Source organism: Magnolia sinica, chromosome 12, assembly GCF_029962835.1.
Source record: "Magnolia sinica isolate HGM2019 chromosome 12, MsV1, whole genome shotgun sequence".
Taxonomy (NCBI): Eukaryota; Viridiplantae; Streptophyta; class Magnoliopsida; order Magnoliales; family Magnoliaceae; genus Magnolia; species Magnolia sinica.
In genome coordinates this window covers 75,580,507-75,586,506 of record NC_080584.1, presented here as the reverse complement: position 1 = coordinate 75,586,506, position 6,000 = coordinate 75,580,507, and positions in this window count along the sequence as shown.

Here is a 6,000-nt window from a genome sequence, read left to right as displayed (position 1 = left end):
TCAAACCCCCTTCTTCCTAGAAAGAATGCTGGTCGTTGGAGGGCAGACCCCAAACAGGCCATCCCATCCGCTGGGGCATTACCGTCCCTGCGGACGTGAACGTCCCGGCTGCCCTCAGCCTATCTATCCTTTGAAGCCAGTATTCCCATCACCAGCTAGGCTCCATCGAGCCATTGAGAAGTGCCACGACAATCTTAGAATTTGATTCGACCTCTACCTTGCTGAAGCCGAACTCTAAACAGAGCTTCATACTATTGTACACTGTCTTGAGCTCAGCTCTGGTGTTTGAGCTGATGCCATAGCCCACCGAGAATGTGAATGCGAACTCCCCATTGTGATGCCTACAAATGCCGCCACCACGTGATTTCCCTGGGTACCTGATACTTTGATATAATTATATGTATGCCACGTGCAATTTTAATTTATGTGTGCATATATATCCATCAAACTATCAAAGTATCGAATTTTTTTCTCTTTCATCTTTCAAGAAGTAGAAATTTTCAATGGTGTGAGTTTACTAATCACATCTTCTATTCACTGATGTTATTTGTCTATGGATTAGATTCAATGATCTTGCACAATCATTCATATCTTCTCCATCTACGTCACTGCACATCCACTAATCTAATCACCATACCAAATATGTCCTAACTATAACTGCCAGCTATAATCTATGGTGTAAAGATGAAAGAGAAAGAAATATTTAATTGAATTCTAAAAATAATCTAATTACAGATTTTGTGCAAATCTTGATTTTGTGCAAATCTTGATTTTGTGCATGCATGGTAAGAAATCTGTCAATACTCCCCCTCAAGTTGGCACATGGAGGTCCGTAATGCCCAACTTGCGCGAAAAATGATGAAAAAGTTCATATCCCAAAGTTTTGGTGAAGATATCAACAACTTGCTCACTGGAAGAAGTGTGGACAGCTTTGAGGAGGCCCGAGCGAATTTTGTCTCGAATAATATGACAATCAATCTCAATGTGTTTGGTACGCTCATGAAACACAGGATTATGTGCAATATATAGTGTAGATTGAATGTCACAATGTAGAGTGAATGGCTCGGGATGAAAGACACCAAGATCAGTGAGAAGTTGTTTCAACTGAGTGAGTTCACAGGTTGTGACGGCCATGGCTCAATATTCAGCTTCAGCGGAAGAGTGAGCAACTGTATTCTGCTTCTTGGTGTGCCATGAGATCGGATTAGTGCCTAACTAAATAAAGTAGCCGGTGGTGGAGCGGCGGGTGGTGGGACAGCTGGCCCAATAAGAATCCGTATAAGCTGTAACATGTATACTGTTGGATGAAGGAAAGAAGATGCCTTGGCCGGGGCAGCTTTTAATGTAGCGAAGAACTCTGGTAGCTGCAGTCATGTGGACCCAAGGAGCATGCATGAATTGACTGAGTGTGTTGACTGCATAAACAATGTCTGGTCTGGTGATGGTCAGATAGATGAGACGGCCAACAAGGCGACGGTAAAGGCCAGAATCAGGGAGAAGGTCACCGTCTTGAGTATTAAGCTTCAAATGTTGCTCCATAGGAAAAAGAGTAGTCCGTGCACCAAGTTGTCCACTGTCAGAGAGAATGACGAGAGCATATTTGTACTGATTAAGAAAGATGCCTTTAGGAGAGCGAGCAACTTCGAGTCCAAGAAAGTACTTCAAGGAACCAAGGTCCTTTGTCTTGAAGTGAGTGGAGAGATTTTTTTTAAAAAGCTCGATTTGAGAGATATTGTTACCAGCAACTAGGATGTCATCAACGTAAACAAGGACAAGAGTGATGTTGGTGGAAGTGATGAGAGTGAACAAAGAATGATCCGCCTGAGACTGATGAAAACCAGTATCAAGAAGCACAGATTTTAGTTTAAAAAATCAGTTTCGGGAGGCTTGTTTGAGGCCATAGAGGGATTTTCTGAGGCGATAGACATGGGTCTCCCCTGGAGGACAATATCCAGGTGGTGGTGTCATGTAAACTTCTTCATCAAGATCGCCGTGCAAGAAGGCATTGTTGATGTCAAGCTGATGAATAATCCAATTTTTGGTAGCTACAACTACCAGTAAGCAGCGGACTATGTTCATTTTGGCGACCGGAGCAAAAGTCTCATAGTAATCAAGTCCTTCAACCTGAGTGTATCCTTTGGCAATGAGTTGAGCTTTTTACCTCTCGATGGATCCGTCGGCTTTGAGTTTGGTTTTGAAAACCCATTTGCACCCAATGAGTTTCTTACCAATAGGAAGAGGCTTAAGAGTCCAGGTGAAATTATCCTCTAAAGCACGAAGCTTAGCAGACATAGCCTCGTGCTAGTGAGAGTGGTGGATAGCATCAGAATAGCATGGGGGGGTCAGTACAGGAGGTAAGAGCAATCAAATAAGTAATATGTGAGGCGGAAAAACGGGAATATGAAAGAAAAACAGACAAAGGGTGAGCAGTACCTGAAGCCGATGAAGCAGGTGTAGATGCCGTGGGCTCTGCATGTAAGGTGGGATAGATATAGTCGTGAAAGTAGGCAGGTCGAATAATGGTGCGGCGAGGGCGAGGAGCTGGTGAAGATGTGTTTGATAAGGTCGTAGGGGTCGAGGAATCAGGAGTGTCAGGGGAGTCAGGAGAGTTAGGAGAGGTCGGCGAATCAGGAGAAGAAGACATAATAGATTCAGTGACGGGAAGAGGAATGATAGGAGTGGTAAGGGAAGGAGTGTCAGGAAGATCTTGGAAAGGGAATATTTGTTCGTAGAAGGTGACATCTCGAGAGTAGAAAACAGATTGAGTATTGAGGTTGTAGAGCTTGTAAGCTTTATGTGTGCTTGGGTAGCCAAGAAAGACACATTTAGTGGCACGGGGAGAAAATTTGTCACAGTGAGCGCTGAGGGTTTGTGCATAACAAAGACATCCGAATACCCGAAGATGATCATAGTTTAGAGGTTTATTGAGCAGAATTTTAAAAGGTGATTTATTTTAGAGAGTGCAACTAGGGGTGTGATTGATGAGGTAGGCTGTGGTGAGGACACAATCACCCCAAAAAGGTAGAGGTAAGTATGCTTGAAAACGAAGGCTGCGGGCAACATTTAGAAGGTGCTGGTGTTTACGCTCCACAACGCCATTTTGTTAAGGAGTTTCGACATAGGTATATTCATGAATGATGTCGTGATTGTGTAGGTATGTTTGAAATTGATGGGAAAAAAATTCTTGTCTATTATCAGTTCTAATAATTTTGACTGTGGTGTTAATTTGATTGTGGACAAGAGTGGAGAAGTGCATTAAATGGATGTAAGCCTCAGATTTAAAACGCATAAGATATACCTATGTGGTGCGAGAAAAATTATTAACAATTGTGAGAAAATAATGAGCACCACATAAAGATGCGGTGTGTAACCACCCCAAATATCACAAAAGATACGATTAAAACGAGAATCACTTTTATTGACATAATTGGAAAAAAGGTTATCTTGTATGCTTAGAACGAGCACAAACATCACATTCAGAAAGAGTACAAGGAGAATTAAAAATACTAAGAATAGTAAAGCTAGATAGATATCGTAGACGTTGATGCCATAGGGTCTTATTAGCAGTAGATTGAGCAGCAAAAATGACAGGAGGGTCGGGGCGGTACACGTAAAGCCCGTTGCATAGATCACCCGCTCCAATCGGCTTCATCGATTGAGGGTCCTGAAATAAACAAGTGTTAGAGGAAAAAGAGATAACACAAGAATTATGAAGGGTATTTTGAAAAACTAAGAGTAAATTGAAGGACAGAAGTGGAACATAGAAAACATGTTTTAATTTGAGAGAATGGGAGAGAATACAAGTACCCAGCCATTCGGCTGGGATATCGTGTCCTATTGGAAGCCGAATGTGGTGAGGGGAGCCAAGAGGCTTCAAATCGGCAAAAGCATCGGGTTAGTGGCAGATGTGGTGGCTCGCACCACTGTCCACCACCCAATGGAGGCACCAATTGAAGGAGAAATCAAATGGAGAAAAGAGGTTACCAGCGAAATTTGTAGGGGATGGATCATTTGGAGGTTGCGACGGTGCGAGGAGGCTGAGCAACTTTTGATACAACTCCAGTGACAATCCAGGGACCAGACTTGAAGTGGATGGAGTGAGAGAGACCAGATTTGCAGTCGACGGAGGTTACCCTAAGATGGACGGCCGCGATTTGTTGGTGCGAGGCGCTCGGCCTGGAGGGTACCCGATGATGGTCCAGCAACGTTCACGAGTGTGGCCATCTTTGCCACATGTTGTGCACTACAGAGGGGGTCGTGGGCGAGCAGTGGTGCGAGTAGCCATTGTCATCGTTTCAGAGGATGATGGTTGAAGGTTGAGGAGTCTCTGTTATTCTTCTTGAAACAAGATTGAGAAGACTTTGCTTATGGAGGGAAATGGATCCATGGCCAGGATTTGGGTGCGAAGAGGAGCAAAGGAATCATTGAGCTCAAGAAGAAATTGAAAAACACGTTCATCATCAACCTGTTTTTGCAGGTCTTTGATGTTAGTTGTGGTTTGGAGATGGCCAAGTTCATCCCAAATCTGTTTGATTTGAATGGAATAATCATGGACAGAATTCGTGGTTTGTTGCAGGAAGGAGAGGGCTCGTTTTAGGTGATAAATGCGGGCATTGTTTCCATGACAGAAACGGGAAGAGAGGTCGAGCCAGACATCGCGGGGATCTGTATGATATTCAAGGGAATTGGCGAGAGAAGGACTGATGGAGTTGATGATCCAGGTAAGGACCATATCCTTCGTTTGGTCCTACTGAGTGTATTCTGGTTTGGTCGGTTCAGGGGGTGTGAGGGTGCCATTGACAAAACCAAGTTTGTTGTTGGCATTAAGGGCTCTTGTCATGACTTTTTGCCATTTGGGGTAGTTGTCGCCTGTGAGAAGGCTATTGACGAGAATTAAACTAGGAGAATCTGAAAGGTGAAGAAGATAAGATGAGGGGATGGATGAGGTGTTGTTGTTGGCCATGACAGAATGGGTTGATCTTTTTAGGCTTGATACCATGTAAAGATGAAAGAGAGAAGGAAATATTTGATTGAATTCTAAAAATAATCTAATTACAGATTTTGTGCAGGTCTTGATTTTGTGCATGTATGGTAAGAAATCTGTCAATATATGGGCTCAGCACAGCACTCTTAAGCCCAACCTTAAAATAATGTTTGGGCCCGTTATCAATTAAGCCCACCTTATCTCTGGAGGGGTTAAAAATCATATTTGAACAGAAACTTATAAAAAATAAAAATAAAAATAAATAAATAAATAAAAATACACAAAGTTGGTGCATGAATCCTTTTAGAGAAATTACTTGAAAGAGGTTGCCAGAAAAGACATTATAGCAATCAATGAAGAGCTTCTATCTGGTGGGGGCCATCATACTTAAAAACGCGCCAGTTAGACTTTTCTTCTGCCAGTGCAAGTCGGAAGCCGATTGCATCCAACCCCAGGACAATAAGCGGTCCAACCAGACCTCCAGTGGGGTCCTACAGGTGATGTATATGTTTATCCACGGTGTCCATCAAATTTTCAGATCATTTAAGGAATGATCCAAACTGAAGCAGATCCAACGCCCAAGTGGACCACACAAAATTGTGAGCTTGAGTCACAATAAATGCACAAAGAATTAAACGCAAGAGACATCTCTGTATGGTTCACTTGGGCGTTTGATCTGCTGAGCTCATACATTAAAATGATCTTAGAAAATGGATGGACAGGGTATATAAACTGATCCATCACCGTGACAGGATCCCTGGTCAGACGGCTTATTGTCCGATTGGGGTTTGGACGCAATCAGCTTCCAAGTGCCTAGGCAACTCTTTCTCTCTGAACTTCAACACCTGTTCTAAAGAGTGCCTAAAACCCCAAGCTCTGTGGGGCCCACCATGATGTATGTGTGAAATTTAGTATGTCAATCAGCTGAGAAGCCTTCTGTGCACCCTTCAAACAAAATATCATCCCAATAAAAAATTCAAATGGGCCACGCCAGTAAAAATAATGTAAAATTATAC